An 18,685-nucleotide genomic window follows, 5' to 3' on the forward strand; every position below is an offset into this window, starting at 1 on the left:
TGCTTTATGAATCTGGGTGCTCCTGTAGTGGGTGCGTATATATTTAGGATAGCTAGCTCTTGTTGCATTGATCCCTTTACCATTATGTAATGCCCTTCTTTGTCTCTTTTGATCTTTGTTGGTTTAAAGTCTGTTTTATCCGAGACTAGGATTGCAACCCCTGCTTTTTTTTTTTTCTGCTTTCAATTTGCTTGGTAAATATTCCTCCATCCCTTTATTTTGAGCCTATGTGTGTCTTTGCATGTAAGATGGGTCTCCTGAATACAGCACACTGATGGGTCTTGACTCTTTATCCAATTCTCCAGTCTGTGTCTTTTAATTGGTCCACTTAGCCCATTTATATTTAAGGTTAATATTGTTATGTGTGAATTTGATCCTGTCATTATGACGCTAGCTGGTTATTTTGTCCATTAGTTGATGCAGTTTCTTCATAGTGTCAATGGCCTATACAATTTGGTATGTTTTTGTAGTGGCTGGTACTGGTTGTTTCTTTCCATGTTTAGTGCTTCCTTCAGGAGCTCTTGTAAGGCAGGACTGGTGGTGACAAAATCTCTCAGCATTTGCTTGTCTGTAAAGGATTTTATTTCTCCTTCACTTACGAAGTTTAGTTTGGCTGGATATGAAATTCTGGGTTGAAAATTCTTTAAGAATGTTGGATATTGGCTCCCACTCTCTTCTGGCTTATAGGGTTTCTGCAGAGAGAGCCACTGTTAGTCTGATGGGCTTCCCCTTGTGGGTAACTCGACCTTTCTCTCTTTCTGCCCTTAACATTTTTTCCTTCATTTCAACCTTGGTGAATCTGACAGTTACGTGTCTTGGGGTTGCTCTTCTTGAGGAGTATCTTTGTGGTGTTCTCTGTATTTCCTGAATTTGCATGTTGGCCTGTCATGCTAGGTTGGGGAAGTTCTCCTGGATAATATCCTGAAGAGTGTTTTCCAACTTGGTTCCATTCTCCCCATCACTTTCAGGTACACCAATCAAACATAGATTTGGTCTTTTCACACAATCCCATAATTTCTTGGAGGCTCTGTTTGTTCCTTCTCATTCTTTTTTCTCTAATCTTGTCTTCACACTTTATTTCATTAAGTTGATCTTCAACCTCTGATATCCTTTCTTCCACTTGATCGATTCGGCTATTGATACTTGTGTATGCTTCACGAAGTTCTTGTGCTATGTTTTTCGGCTCCATCAGGTCATTTATGTTCTTCTCTAAACTGGTTATTCTAGTTAGCGATTCCTCTAAGCTTTTTTCAAGGTTCTTAGCTTCCTTGCAGTGATTAGGACATGTTCCTCTAGCTCAGAGGAGTTTGTTATTACCCACTTTCTGAAGCCTACTTCTGTCAATTCGTCAAACTCATTCTCCATCCAGTTTTGTTCCCTTGCTGGCAAGGAGTTGTGAACCTTTGGAGAAGAGGCATTCTGGTTTTTGTAACTTTCAGCCTTTTTGTGCTGGTTTTTCCTCATCTTTGTGGATTTACCTGCCTTTGGTCTTTGATGTTGGTGACCTCAGATGGGGTTGTTGTGCGGACATCCTTTTTGTTGATGTTGATGCTATTCCTGTTTGTTAGTTTTCCTTCTAACAGTCAGGCCCCTCTGCTGCACATCTCCTGGAGTTTGCTGGAGGTCCACTCCAGACCCTGTTTGCCTGGGTATCACCAGCGGTTGCTGCAGAACAGCAAAGATTGCTGCCTATTCCTTCCTCTGGAAGCTTCATCCCAGAGGGGCACTTGCCAGATGCCAACCAGAGCTCCCCTGTATGAGGTGTCTGTCAACCCTTGCTGGGAGGTGTCTCCCAGTCAGGAGGCATGGGAGTCAGGGACCCACTTGGGGAGGCAGTCTGTCCCTTAGCAGTGCTCGAGCACATGCTGGGAGATCCATGGCTCTGTTCAGAGCTGGCATACAGAAATGTTTAAGTCTGCCGAAGCTGCGCCACATGCTGACCCTTTCCCCAGGTGCTCTGTCCTAGGTAGATGGGAGTTTTATCTATAAGCCCCGGATTGGGGCTGCTGCCTTTCTTTCAGAGATGCCCTGCCCAGAGAGGAGAAATCTAGAGAGGAAGTCTGGGTACAGTGGCTTTGTGGAGTTTTGGTGGGCTCTGTCCAGTTCAAACTTCCCAGCAGCTTTGTTTACACTGTGAGGGAAAAACTGCCTACTCAAGCCTCAGTAATGGTGGACGCCCCTCCCTCCAGCAAGCCTGAGCATCCCAGGTCAACTTCAGACTGCTGTGCTGGCACCAAGAATTTCAAGCCAGTGGATTTTAGCCTGCTGGGCTCCGTGGGGATTGGATCTGCTGAGCTAGACCACTTGGCTCCCTGGCTTCGGCCCCCTTTCCAGGGGAGCAAACAGTTCTGTCTCACTGGCATTCCAGGCACCACTGGGGTATGAACAAAAACTCCTGCAGCTAGCTTGGTGTTTGCCCAAATGGCCGCCCACTTTTATGCTTGAAACCCAGTGCCCTGGTGCCGTAGGCACCCAAGGGTATCTCCTGGTCTGGAGGTTGTGAAGACCGTGGAAAAAACATATTATCTGGTCCCGAATGCACCATTCCTCACAGCACCATCCCTCATGGCTTCCCTTGGCTAGGGGAGGGAGTTCCCTGACCCCTTGTGCTTCCAGGGTGAGGCAACATCCCACCCTGCTTCAGCTCACTCTCCCTGGGCTGCACCCACTGTCTAACCAGTCCCAATAAGATGAGCTGGGTACCTCAGCTAGAAATGCAGAAATCACCCACCTTCTGCACTGATCTCTCTGGGAGCTGCAGACCCGAGCTGTTCCTATTTAGCCATCTTATCAGCCACCTCCTCAAGTCTTATTATTTAAGAAATATATTTTATAAGGCTATAGCTACCATAAATAGTGATTCCTCTGATGGATCTGAGCAAACCCAATTGAAAATCTTCTCGAAAGAATTCACCATTCTAGATGCCATTAAGAACACTTGTAATCTGTAGAAGTAGGTCAAGATGTCAACATTAACAGGAGCTTGGAAGAAGTTGATTCCAATACTCATGAATGACTTGGGGGGTTCAAGTCCTCAGTGGGGGAAGTAATTGCATATGTGGTAGAAACAGTAGGAGAACTAGAATTAGAAGTGGAGCCTGAAGATGTGACTGAATTGCTATAATCTCATAATCAAACTTGAACAGATTAGGGGTTACTTCTTACTGATGAGCAAAGAAAGTGGTTTCTTGAGATGGAATCTATTCCAAGTGAAGATGCTGTGCACACTGTTAAAATGACAATCAAGGATTTAGAATATTTCATACACTTAGTTGATAAAGCAGAGCAGGGTTTGAAAGGATTGACTACAGTTTTGAAAGAAGTTCTACTGTGAGTAAAATACTGGCAAGCTGCATCATGTACTACAGAGACATCTTTGGTGAAAGGAAGAGTCAACTGATGTGCAAACTTCATTGTCTTATTTTAAGAAGTTGCCACAGCCATCCTAACCTTCAGCAACCACTACCCTGATCAGTCAGCAGCCATCTACATCAAGGCAAGACCCTCCACCAGCAAAAAAAAAGATTATTACTCACTGAAGGCTTGGATGATTATTAGCAGTTTTTTTGGCAATAAAGTATCTTTTAATTAAGGTATGTACATTGTTTTTAGACACAATGCTGTTGCACACTTAATAGACTACAGTATAGTGTAAACACAACTTTTATATGCACTGAGAAACCAAAACATTCATGACTGGCTTTATTGTGAAATTTGCTTTATTGCAGTGGTCTGGAACCAAACAAGCAATAGCTCTAAAAAGTATGCCTATATTTGAAGTGTTGATGACAATATATGACAGTGCCTTTTCCTGGAAGAAGTAAGGACTTGAAGGGCCTCAAATAATAAAACTCAGTATCATGAATAATACCTAAGCCACTGTGAGACTGCTTACAACAGTTTTTTATATGAATAACGGAGCTTTTATGTCGACTTCTTGGTCCTGAAATGGAGAGACACATTTTCATTGAATGCAATGTGCCATGTGAAACCTGTGCAGCACTGAAAACATTCCAAAAAACTCAGCTAATATGAAGTAATGCAAACCTGCTTGACAATATACATAAAGACTCAAAAGTCATTGACATCAATAGAACTAAAATAATTTATCTGATTTTCTACTATCTTAACAAAGAAATGTTCCCATTTTACTGTCATAGTTGCTGATAATCTTGTAGATCACTAAGATGTGCAAAATAATTCATGTTCCCAATATGTGACCAAAAAATGTAGTTTCAAGATATTAATCCAACTTAAATCATCTGTGTGGTTTCAACAGTTTTGTATTACATAACCATTCAGCATGCTACTCACAGTTATATTCCCTGTGTAAATAGGTACACTGATTTATATTTTTCACTTAATCAACCCAATCTTTTTGATATCACATCACCATGAAAGAATATAACTGAAGCCAAAATTGATTGCATAACTTCTAGCAAAATTCCAGAAATGTGTATCCACCCTAAGTGTAGACCTCTTGTTTTCAGCATCTGACAACTTAATGTTTTTTTCCATCACTTTTCAACTCTAGGAATAAGAAATGTGTCTTAATTCATTTTAGGCACTACACATCCAGTAACAGAAACTGAAGTTCACTATTTATGCTAGGGAGATAGAGCCTGGGCGATAATGTAATGGTATTTTCATAGTGAGCTGGGGTTTTGGACCACCTGTAGATATACTGCTGGAACCATACTTGAATGGTACCCTCAAGACATTTACCATGCCCTAAGTAATGAGTAACCAAGAATTATTTAAAAGGTAAGCTGAAACAAGACAAGTCATGAAAAATCGAGATAGCAGCATCAAGGCTGTGGGAAAGACTCTTCATTATTATTCATTACTAAGCATTGAACCTCATCTGGATATGAATTTATAGAGTCTAAAACTTGTTTCTAATACCTGTGAACATTTTCTAAAGGGCCTCAAATAAGACTAGAGTGCATACACTATTTGAAAATAGTATTTAATATAAGAAAAATCTTATACGGGGCATATTTAAATAGATGTGCTAAGCATTCTTCAAATAAGTAAGAATTGTAAAGAGAAGCAGTGTACCACAGTACCAGAAGTCAAGAGCCTTGGGTTCCAGTTATGGCTCTAGCCATTTTAGCAAATCATTTTACTCCCCTGAACCTCAGTTATATCACCTACTAAACAAGAAGTTTGTACAAGCTGATCCTGTATGTCCCAAGTGAAAACATCCAACTCATCACTTATATTCAATCCTATTCTTACACCAGTATGTCTTTCTACCACGTACAATATGCTTTCCAAACTACGGTAAACACTGACTACCAAATACAGTAAATGCTGACTGCAAACAGCTTATTAAAAAAATCTAAAAAAGGATTATACCATATGAAAAACATAATTACACATTCTAAATGGATCACTATCTAATGTTGCACAATGATAGCCATTTTAAACCTACTATGTTTAACTATTCATGGTAAATTTAACCAACCACTTCAAAGAGAGGTATACCAAATTGCCTCGACCTCACCAAGTGGTAAATGTGTGGTTAAAAAAAAGACTTTGTGTGAACCATGGGGGGCCAGGATAATTTAAGACAATTCTAACTGTGATAGCTATTATTTGTTGAATATTTATGAAATGTCAGGTAGTGTGTCAATAAATGTATGGGTATTATCATGTGTAATTTTCTCAATAATCCTAGATATTAGATAACATTACTCATATTTTGCATGAGAAGATGACCATACACTTTTCTTTAAGGTCTCATTATTTGATCCAATTTCTGTCTAAATCTATAGTCTTAAATACTGCCTTATGTATAACACACCTGTTGAGGCCATATATTGGGTCCTCTACTAGCATACAGAAAGGCTATTTTCGAAGCATAAAGTAGGAAGGAATATGTGTAATTCTGGGTTTAGGCGTGGGTTATTTTAATAGCCATCACCCTGAAGCCAGGATTCTATCTGTCATGTTGAAAGTAAGAGTTTTATTATTTAATAAAAGGGGACTAATTCACTAAAAGACACTAAAAGGAAGATGAATAAAAGTGATATTATCTCCCTCCCAGAATTAGCATAACTATTCCAAACCTAGATTTGCATATATTTCAAGTTCCAGATTATTGTCATAATCTTTGAAACTGTCTTGAATGGAGGTAGATTTAAATACAAGAATTCTGATAGATGTTTCTGTCGTTACATTTTGCCAGTAGAAAAGCACATATCTACATTGAGCTCCAAAAAAAGCTTTTAGAGCAAAAGTTTAGCAGTATGCCCCTTTACACATTCTCATATAAAATCCACAAATCTAATTAAGAATGTTTAAGTCAGTAAAATAACTGTGCAAATGACTTTCTTTCCCAGTTTCCTCTCACAAACATAGGCACTATTTCATTTGCTATATATTCAGATCATTCTTTTCCTTAAAAAAAAAAAAGTTTTGAATTCCAGAAATGTTTACAAACTAATTATACCCAGGCTTTCAATGAGCTCAACGAGGATTTCATCATAGCAGAAAACACAATTGTACCTCTTGTGGCTCATAATGGTAATGGTAGGCTTCTGCATCATTGCTTTGACAATCTGCCACTGATTCTTGTGGTCTTCATCTTGGTCTCCAAACACTTAAAAACAGCTGGCAATCTTGATAGAGAATTACATTCTCACTTGTTGGTCCTTGAGCTTCTTAACAACTTAAACTATTGTCATAATGATGTGGCCATGCCCCAGGGCTTCAATCTGATACGTCCACCACGGTCAATGGTTACAGCCTCTTAGTATGGTCCTGAAACATTTGTTAGAGTTCTAATCACCTCTGAAAAGAAATAGTTTATTTTGAGATATTTGTCTTCACCTAGGAACAGATACTTATAAACAATGAGGGTAAAAATTTTAGCACCAGCAACCAATACAGTAGTAGACAAGTGATTTTTTATGCGTATTCTCTCGAATCCCTTTGAGAACTGCCCCATGATTACGGTATTCCTAGATCAGTATAAAATAAAATGTCATTAAAGAACATAATATGAGTAAATAGGGGTGAAAGAAATGGTTTTTTTTTTAAAAAAAAAAGAAAAAGAGACTTAAAAAGAGGTAATTTGATAAGACCGTGGAGAAAACTGAAAAGAAGAAAATGAGAGAAAAACATCCCAATTACATAAACAACCCTGAAACTGAAAAGGAAGGAAGAAAACTATTATATATGACATAAGATTATAGAATACTATAGCATCCTGTTGAATTATAGCATTATAATACTAGGATAAAATGTGAGTGGACCACAGTTTTACGATTCAGTAAAAAAGACAAGTCATTATGAGATTCTCAAAACATGAGATAAAACTTGTGGGCTGTAGGTCATTTTGGGCTGGGTGAGGGCTTTAACCTTATTAGAAATTGAAATAGAAAGCATTATAAAACATACATTTCAAAAACTAAATAAAATGTTATTGCTATTTTTGAAATTTGCTGTTAGATTATTGTTGCTTTTGAAAATCAGTGGTGGTCTCTTAATCTCTTTTTTCCATATATCCAGAAGCAAATCCATATAGCATTGATCGATATAGTTAAGATACTGCTGGTGATAAAGACAATAACATGAATGACCAAAGATTATAATCTTCATAATCCTGAGGTAACAAAGATACTGTTATATCTCTTACACAATAGCAGACTTTTCTCTTGACACCAGATTTATGGATGCTTTTCGTCTCAATTCCATGAGGGAATCTTCCATCACAGAGTCCCAGTAGTGCTACTGAGAGTTGAACAACTAAATTACGCTCATCAAGTCCAGAGCTTACTCCACTTAACATTGCTCTAAAGAAAGTCATAATTGTTTCTAGTAAATTAACAAACTTGTGATTATTGGTATTACAGACCATATGACTATTATTGTATGGTTTAAAAAAAAAGAACTGTTCAAGTATTTTTGCATTGTTATCAGAATTGAAATGATTTTAAAAACTTTTACTCTTGAGAAGCAGAAATGATTTATTTAATATCTGCTGTGTCAAACATTAGCAGACACAGATCATTCTTTCTAGGTGCCTTTTTTGTATTAATACTAGGGTATCATTGAGTTTCACATCCATCTTTCCATTTTAAGCACACAATGGCATTTATTGCTCTAGCAAAATACATTATTAAATTTTATTTTCAGAACTACAGTTGCTAATAAGAAATAATAATGTATGAAAATATATAGAGAGAAAGAGAGAGATGAGGGGTGGGGGCAGGGAGAGGCTACATCATCGTAGATCATATCCTGAATTCTGCAAGAAAAATTGTAAATACATAGGAACATAGGGAAAAGACAGTACAACTCAAAAAGGCAAATAGCTTATAGGGAACACTATGAACACAAGATTTCTGGTTACTTTCTATTCCCATTAAACAATGAGATGACAACCATATCATTTAAGCAAAGCTGTTCTAATATAAGAACACAACATTTTCTTTTCCTCTTAGATGTTTCTGATGAGAAATGAGCACTGTTTTTTGGACAAAGTTTTTGTGGCCTCTAATCACAGTATTGAAATGTACTTTAATTATTTACCCTTTAAAATTAGAATGATTAAACAAAATAGATACTTCTATATAATTTGTGTATCTGTTTGTTTGCCTTATGTTTAAAAATTGGCCAGAATTTGAAACTCATATAATCATCTTTAGACTCTTCTATCTGCCCCAGATGTGGTTTTCAACTTTTGCTTCCTAAGCACAAATACATTAAAAGGACTTTTTCGACCTTGAACTTGACTGCTCAGAGTTTATGCCCGCTATAAATGGAACACCAAGGGTGGCCAAAGGTGGCAGAGTAGCCTCCCTAACAAACAATATTGATCCAAAACAAAATATTAAGTTAATGTTCTCAGGTCAGTTACTTTTCCATAGAATATGCAAAGATAGTAATGGGCATCTATTAAATATATCCATGAATATTATCAGATTATTCTCTTTTTTTCTCAAGTCTACTGCCCACCCTCCCAATCCCATATGTATGCCATTCTCCTCCTATCTGCTCTTATTTTAACATCTTCACTGGCCCCTTCACCAATGCACCATCCAATCAATCTACAAACATCTTCAAGTTCACATTATCTTAAAAATGTAAAAACTCTTTATTCTGCTCTTTTTATTAAATTTTTATTCTGTTTCTTGAAAGGACAAACTGTGTTCTCAAAGCAGACACCATATTATATTGAAATGATCTATGTGTGTGTTTTGTCCCTCCCAAATTTCATACTCCTTGAGAGCAAGGACTCAGCTCTATTGGTTTTTGGATTTCCAGTAGCTGGAAAATTTCCTCATTACACATCAGATGCCCAATAAACAGTATGTGAACTAAATTGAATCCATCACCCATTTATCTCTTATTATTGTGAAATATGGCTTCTGCTCTCACAACTCTCCTGAGGTAAACCAGTCAAACAACCCTTTCTCTTCTCTTAGATGCTTCAACCTGTTGGCAGCATTTAACAGTGCAAAAACATAGGCTTTGGAATCAAATAAACTTGAGCATAAATCACAGTTCAGCTACTTGCTATTTGGTGGCTTTGGACATGTAACCTAACCCCTCTGAACATCAATTTCTTCCTTTGTAAAATTAGGGTAAGAATATATCTCTAATAGGATGCATGGAAAGATTAAATAACATTGCATACATCTGGATCTGGATATAGAGTTGATACTCAATGTGTGTTAGTTCTTTGCTCCTTCCTCTTCTACTCTTCCTTTTCTACAACACTGCAGTCTATGTTCCTCCTTCCTAATTGTTATACTCTCTATATATAACTTCTCAGACTCCTCCAGTACTGTTCTAATAGAGATTCCAAGGATCTGTCATTCCTCGTTCTTTCATTATTTACATTCTTTCCCTCAATAATCTCATCTGATCTTTGAATTTAACTATTGCTTTTAGCCCCTACTTAGTTGACTCCAAATCTCTCTCCAGCCTCTCCTGTGATCCCCCACAATGGGCTAGTCATCTGCTGAATGCTCCTAAGTTCAAGTAGTACATTGCCCACTCTACTGTCTCCACTCTCCCAATATGCTTGTCCCAACCCTGGCAAAACAACCCTAGCATCCCAACTCCCCTGATCAAATGCTTTCAGTAGCTCTAATGGCCTACAATGAAGTCTGAAAACTTGAGTTTGGCATTCAAAAGTCTCCATAGCCTGGTCTTTATTCCTACTTCAGCCATATTTTCCATGACTCTCATAGATTCAACTTATGCTTCAACCAAATTTTCAGCACTTCATTAATGATTCCTAATATTATTATCCCTGGGTCATTACCCCAAGGCTTCTCGAATGTCCAACTCCCAGTTCCCACCTTTTTCAATCCTAGATAACCCCTAGGCCCGACAACAATGTCCCCTCTCCATGAAGACTTTCTTGGATTCCACAGCTAAGAGCTATCTTTCCTTCTTCTAAGTATCAAGACAATTGAGCAATCTCTCTCTTGAATACTCATTGTCTGCAAAATAATAGTTATTCATGTCTATTTTATTTATTTTATAGCCTGCTAACCTGCACGTCCTTCCCCCATCCCCAGTGCGTTTTACCCCCTCACTATTTCCACTTCCCTCCGTAACCTGGAGAAGAACTTAAAGGGGCTTTAAAAATCCAGACAAACAGATATATTAAATAAGCAATCTCAAATGTATATGCATAATCAGTTTAATAAACCTTCCAGGGAATAGCTGAATGCATCCAGAAAAGAAAGTTGTTCCTATGCAGCCAGGGCTATGAGAGATACAATTCCAGGATCTCATCTGTGTTCTGAGTGGTAAAGATTGCTGGAAATCTGACCACCAGATAACTGGAGAGTTACTGTATAGCTAAGGCTTCTTGCCAAAGATTTATAATTAGCAACAGAATCAGCTGGCATTACTAAACTATTTTTTGTTTCTTTAATCTCCTTTTCCTCCTTTTTGTTTTCTTCTTCCCTGTTTGTGACTGATAGAGCCAGATGATCAATAATCTTTCTTTCACCAACTCTGATCATCATCTTTGCTACTGTCTGGATGCTATTATTCAGTTTAATACATTAATCCTTTGGTTGAAATTCTTAAACCACAATTCTTTATTAAAGGACCATCTTGGCATCCATGTACTGATAGCAGCTTGTCTGGTGTCTCAAAAAAATAAATCTAAATGAAGCATCTCTTTCCCCCAAAAGACCTGAACCGAAGAAAGAAAGAGAAAGATACATAGGGAGAAAGATTTCAGCTCATAGACACAATCAAAGATACAGAAAGAAAATTGAATCTTATTACATAAATTAGAGAACAGGGAAGTTTCACCTTATGATTACAATTAGATATCAACATGTCATTTAATGACAGTGCTGAGAAATATTGTGGCATTTTACTGAATCTTACTCTCGTTATTATTTCAATGAGAAATAGAACACACTGTACTGGTTAGCAGACCAAACCTTTGTACGATGCTGTAACCTTTGGTGGAGCCCAGTGATTTTTGTTGCTTTTCAGAAAGATATTAAAGTGACAATGTGGCAGGCCATTTTTTCCACCACACACACTAAAACTAGTGTGCGTGCAGCAGAACCCTGCCAAAGCACGTTGCATTCATACAAAGATCCATACAGATCTTAATCATAAAATAATCCATTCTGTACTCTGTTTTTATGACATTTATATGAATCTGGCCACAGCCTCATCAAGCAGTTCACAGAGGAAAATTGTTCTATTTATGTGGTCGAGACAGGGTGGACTTGATTTTCAAGCAAAGGGAGAAAGAAAGAAATGCCTAATTTTTGTAGTCGCAAATCTGAAACTCAAAAGGACTATTCTACAACATTTTGTAACTATATTTGTAACACAGCAGTCACAGAGATGAGCTTCTCTTTCTCTGTTCTCTGTCAGTAGTAAAGTCATATATCAATATTTCTGAAACTGAGAGACTGAGTGAAGACACCTGGAAATAGTTTTCTCCTTTTCTATTCATTTGCAAAACACACACAAAAAATGGATGTGTGGGTAAAGCAGAAAGGAAAGTTCCCAACGTGCATCTGCTTTAATTTATTCTTGCCTCTGCATTTTAAGAACTAATAATTTTTCAATTAATTTCCCCAACTTTTACTCTTTACTCCTTTGGATATCTCACATTCATACACACACACAAGTGACCTCAGAAAATTTGTTCAGACTCATCTGCCCTTTCTTTCAGGCTTGTGATGATGGCAAAAATGAATCTATGTGCTTAACACTAAGCAATAATAATTATCTGGACTGTATTAAGACACATGAAAATGAAGACAACTCTTTTATTTCCTATAACTTCTCTGAGGAAGCTAAGTTTTTGGACAAACTATGTGAATAAGTAATCTGGGCAAAAATATCTACCTGGTATGCTGACAATAATATTTCACCCATTTACACCACCTTTTGCTCATCAATAATAGGCTACACTAACTATGTTCCCCTATGCACTTTTAATTTTATGTCATCACTTACAGCTTAGATGCTTCAGCCCTTTCCTCAAGGTCAGAAACTAGACTCTGGTAACATAAATCCTGCATTCATGACAAAGATATGAGTTCAAGTTTCCTGGTTCCTATAAAGATACCATTATTAATGAGTCTGAAATAATTACAGAAAGATCCAGGATCTTGTTGAACATTCAGACACCATGTGACCCCAGGAGCCACATCAAATGTGGACATTTTTGTAAATGCTTTATCAGGAAATAAAACCACTTTCCTTTTCCCTTTCAAATAATAAAGAACAATTCTCCCTTCTTTTAGAACAAAGAAGGAAAAAAAAGAGGAAGTGCCAATAAATGTAACGCTGTTGTAAGAAACTGAATTAATATGAATAATTATGTAATGATTGCTTCTAATTAAATGAGGATAATGTTCAGGGTGTTCTTTTTACTTTTTTCAGAAACCACTGGTATTTAGGTAATATGCTATATACTGCTTTCTTTCTCTAGCCACCCCTCCCCTAAATAAATGACAACATAAATAGACACATAAACTCCATGTGAATCATTAGTGTGTGAGATACTGTTACCCTGAGGCTGCTGTAATTCACATATAGCCCTTCCTTCTATTTCAAATCTTTAAAATATTTTCTTTTCAAATACTTATAAAAGCACGTATGGTTGAAATAAAAATAAAGCACATACAGATGATATTTTTAAGCACAGCGTTCTCATACCAGAAGGAAAGTAGTCAGGCATGTTCTGTTTCTCTGGGTCCAATACACGTTCAGGGAAAATACAAGCTTAAAAGTAGCCAGGACCAAGAAGAAATTGTAGAACTACTTTAAGGTGTTGCAACTGTCATTTAGAAAAGAAATAACATCTTTAATGCAGTACTTCCTAATATGAAAGTTTATGACAGCATGTGCATTCCATTGTTAAAAGTGGATTGGATGTGAACTATGTGAGGATGAGAGGTTGTAGACAAATCTCAACCATCTAAAACTATGTTATGATAAAAAAAAATCCCCTTTTTCAAAAAAAAAGTACTGAATAGTTTGACCTGTTTATTAATATCAATATAACCTTATGTTTAAGCCAACCCTAAGTTATAGGAAATGATCTTCAAGGTAAAGACTGCCATAAATCCTGCAAATCTAACCTGAAAGTCTGTTTTCTAAAGATAAGGAACTGCCAAGTAAGGACTAATAGCCCCTCCCACTGCAAGTCTTTTCCAAACTTTTAAGATGTCAGCTTTCTAATGAAAAGTTCAGGCAAATCATAACAGCAAAGCTGAAAGTTCAGCATGCAACAAGGAGGTTGAGCACATACCTGGCTCGTGTGTGTGTGTGTGTGTGTGTGTGTGTGTGTGTGTGTGTGTGTGTGTGTGTGTGTGTGTATGTGTCCTGCAGAACAATGAGAAAATCCTACAGGATTCAGTGGGGGCAGCAAGAAAGGTTATTAATGGTTTTTCCCAATCTGGCAGATATCCATCTCCCTAAAGTGCGCTTTCCTTGACAACATTGGAATTTAAAGGAGTGACATCCTTTCCATATAAAGGATTATATGTCAGATGTGTCTTGACCAACACATGAAACAGTCATAATGAAGACAAAAGAGTGCAAAGTAGGTGCCAGGTTAAAAGAAGAGCCCCAAGGCTGCATTTACAAGTGAAGTTCATGCACTGAATACATCTTGTTCAAAATGTAGCAGAGAGAATTTTCCTGGAACAAGAAGCAATTGCACAATGAAGACATGTCATAATGTACATTTAAGTTATATGGTCACAACTATACATAACTTGGCCAAAAAGATAAATAAATAAACAGAAAAAAACTATGTATGTATCAAGGCAATTCTGCCAGATATTTCTACAGAATTAGCCTGAAATAAGAGACATGAAGCCACTCTTCATTCAGTCAGTCCCGGTTCTCATGTACCTCTCATATATTAAACAGCTTCCAGCACTGAGGATGAGTCTAGTGTATAGAGGTAACCATTCTTTTCTACCGCATGACCCTAACTGCAAGCCTAATTACTTCATTTACATTAAAGCAAAAAACACCAATCTATTCCAATATTGGGAGAAAACCTTGCTGTTTGGGGCGTATTAAGGAAATAGAATCCATGGTCTCCAATGTGACAGCTTTCTAAGGAAGGATTCTTAAGGTAATTTTGTCTAAATACAATTTTCTTCTTGTATCCAGACTTTAGAAATTAGGTCCCAGCCATATATAATATAAGTGCCTCTATACATCTTTTTTTTTTTACACAAACATATAACATTGCCAAGAGAACCGATCCCTGGTACCCATTAAAGAAAGCAATTGGCAAAACAAAAAGACTTTAATGAGTATCTACAGTATGCCAAGCTAGATGCTATGGGCAATAAAAGAAAACTAACTACATGATATCAATCCTCAAGTAATTAAAAGATCATGCATGAATAAAATTGCAGAGACCAGACCAAGATTTTTTAGTACATAACAATCATGAATCTTTCTATTCCATGAATCAAATTCTAGAAGGATGAAGGGAAAATGTTATGAGTGTGATATGAAATAATCTGAGAAAAATTTATGTGGGTGGTGCTTGAGATGAATATTTAAAGAGGAGGTATGGATTACATAGAATGAATGAAGTTTCAGGTTAAAGTTACAGCTGCATGGTTAAATGACCAATGAGCGCGAAATAGACAATCCTAGCTTAGAACAATGTTTAGCACCCAAATAATGATTTTTTAAAAGCAGAGTGACATATTCAAATATAACAAATTGGATGTCCATTATGTTTTGGAATTCAAACAGGACATTTTGAAAATGACATTAGAATAGACTCCAGAGAGCTTTCAGGGAAACCACTGGTTTGACACTTTGCATATATCAACAATGGCCCTTGAATTTTTCACCAGTGAATTGGGTTCTAGTCCAACCTATACACAGGGAAAGGATTTCTGATCATAGTGCAAAGATTGAAATTCAACCTGGAAGTTTCAAAGCAGATCAAGGTCATGCATTTGTATATACTATGAAAATCTCAGAAAAAAACAAAGATCCTAACAGAATATCCAAAACAACCACTAATTCCTATTACATTGAAAGGAAACTCAGAAATTAATAAAAACACACACAAAAACAACCACATAATGAGGTTTTTTCATTTTGAAATGCAAAATAAAAATTATGACCAACTTGATGATCTACATAAGAAGTTTGACATAGTACAATCGACAACTTTTTACATCTTTTTTTAGAAACACATATTTGTCACTCATATTAATACATCAATAAATACACTCAACTTCACATTGTTACAGATATAAGTTAGTCCAAACTCTATTAACTGCGAACATATGGAACTTGGAAAACGCCATAACCAACTAATTCACTAATCTGGGATAACTATAGTTATCCCCCCCAAAAAAAACAGTAGAAGAAACTCAGCAAACAACAACCGAAGAATCTCTAGTTCTTGTGAACTAACACTATCTGGGAAGCAACAGGCCATTAGTGATGTTGCAGAACGTAGAAATGAAGGTATCTTGTTTTGATCAAAGCTACCATGATATCTAAAACACAAAGAGACAGACCTGTAAACTAAAAACTCTATAAACAGCAGCAAATCACAGAAGTCTACGGATGCAAATAGTCATGCAAGGATTTACTGCAGGAGCTTCCATCTCTCTTTCTGGGATTAATGCCCATAAAGATAGCAACACCATCATCAGTGTCATCTTCAAACAAAGGACCACAGTATAGAGAGAACAATATTAATTGTTGTCAAAATCACTTGTGCACTCAGCGATTTCAATAGGAACAATCAGTTTAAGTGGCAGTGGCAACTTCTCAACATAAAACACACTTGCTGCAATCCAAACTGGATTTAAAGAGAGGTGAGCAACTACTTTAGTTGTTTAATCTGGTTATATTTGAGCTAAAGTAGTTCACATTTTTAGAATGAACGAATCAAAGGCGTAATTGTTTTTGTCATCTGCACAGCAATTTTACTCCTGAATGCATTGTTTTAGGCAGGAATTAATAAAAATTGCATGCGCTTCAGGTGCTGGGTAGATCACCCTTTTCCACATAGCCCAGCCTGAAGCTGTGAATGCTCCTTTTCTTATTATCAGTTAATAATTCTCTCTCATTGAGGCAAATTAGGAACTTGACTGTGTTAGAGAGTCCAGAACACTGCTAGAGGCAAAAGGGGGCTAAATGGCAGAAATTCCTCTCTGAGCAAGATGCATGAAGCACGACATTGTGTCCACCACAAAAGCCGCTCTGTATTTTTGATCCTTTCTAATTTAATTAGCCCAAGAGGTAGCGCATTAATTTGCCAAGAATTCTTCTGATGCGAAAGCTGCCCTTATTGCAGTGAAGGGAAAAAATAACCTGCGTGCTACAGTGGCATGCCAGTAATGAAAGGGGGTTATTTTTGTGTTACAAATGGCATTGCAGGGTTACAAGAGACCTTTAAACCTTTTTATCTCTGGTTAGGTCATATGTAACACAGTGCAACACAAAGCACTAATTAACCAATTCTGGTCCAGAAATCTTTTAGAACACTTAAGAGAGTTACCCAGTTAGAACCCAGGTCAACTGCATTGCTTTGTTTTGCATTTAAAAACTGAAAACATCCTCTGGTGTGTATATTAAAAAATAAAGCAAAAAAAAATCATCAATCGACAGTTCTGTTACTCTATGGACTCAGCATACGAGATATTTATTCTGGTCTTTGTTTTCTTTCTGTTTAACGATATTCTTTATGTGGGCAAGCTGGAGCCTTGAAGTCCCTTAGAAGGTCTCTTGGCTCTTTATGCTGTATTTGTTTGGTAAATTGTCTCCATGTTAATCTTCTTCATCAAATACTTGGAGTCAGTTTTGAAAACCTTTGATCAGATCTACCACCACCACACTTCTTCATCGCCATGTGCTTCTGATATGTGCTCATGCACTCAAATGGGTCATTTACTCATTAAAGAACGAGAAACATGCGTGCTACCATGATAAGTCCTCCCCAATACTTTGAACTGTTAATTAAGCCTATGTAATCATGTCTCCTGTTTGCAGAACCATTTCTTTTCTAGAAATTACAGGATCCCGTTTAGGGACTTTCAACACCCTTGTCGTTTTCCCTCATCACTTTCCAACCCTACTGCCTGAACGTGGCTTGTTAAAACACTCAGGAAAACCTGAAGATTATTACATTTTACATATAATTCTCCTGTCCCTTTAATGAAAACCAATGGAAGACAATGGCTTTAAAGTAAAGCACTGATATTTTTCCTCTCTCCCTGCTTCTGGCTAGAAATCAGTGAATTAAGGAGTGGTGGCACTTAGCGTATTTTTGGCTATGCATTACGAATAACCAGAGGCATCACAAGTAGCCTGTTTATGGCACAGTGTAAAATTTAGTAGCCAAACTGAGAAGAGGAAATTAGCATTGTCAAGAGGTAGGACCGGATGGACCCAGGCAGGAGGGCGTGGCCAGGGTGAGGGCAGAGAAAAGAGGAAAGAAGAGCATCTAGGAAAAGAGAGAGATCTTTTAAAAAAGCAACTCTGTGGGCAAGAGAGAGGTTTTTAAATAGTGAGAAAAAAAGTAACGGTGATTGGGCGTTCATTGCAAGGGAAGGATGGCGTTGGAGGGAGAATTAAATAAGAAGAATCTCTCAGTCTAGTAATATTTTCTCATGGACAACAATATGAAATAATCTCATTTCTTAAAACAGAGATTGTCCTACAAAAAAGGCTTTATTTTTAAAGGCAACATCCTTCCAGATATTTTTGTCTGAACCTAGAAATACCTTTCAGATTTATACTGTATTAAAAAAAACCTTTAATTTTTGATTGAACTAAAAGCTTTAGGCATATAGATATATATTTACAGATTCTGTTTAAAAATCAGCAGCTACTTAGTCAAATGACAGCCTTCTTACTTGATTTTAAAAGTTCATATGTAATATGATTAATATCACCACATAGGAACAAGATAACTCAGCTGAGAATGTGCTTTTATGGATAGATCTTAAACTGTTCTCAATTTTTCCAGGTTGTCCAAAAGATTTGAAAGAGTAAAAAGATTTTTTAATACACAGTAAATACTTCTGAAACAGTGAATTAAAATGAAAAACAGATGACACATTTATACAGCTTTTGGCTTCTATAACATCAAACAGCACATTTTCTTCAAATGGTTTCATCAGTGGACTGGGAACCTCTTAAATTGATTGACTCAAACATGTCACTTATTTGA

This window comes from Pan paniscus, chromosome 13 (genome assembly GCF_029289425.2).
Source record: "Pan paniscus chromosome 13, NHGRI_mPanPan1-v2.0_pri, whole genome shotgun sequence".
In the NCBI taxonomy this organism is placed as follows: Eukaryota; Metazoa; Chordata; class Mammalia; order Primates; family Hominidae; genus Pan; species Pan paniscus.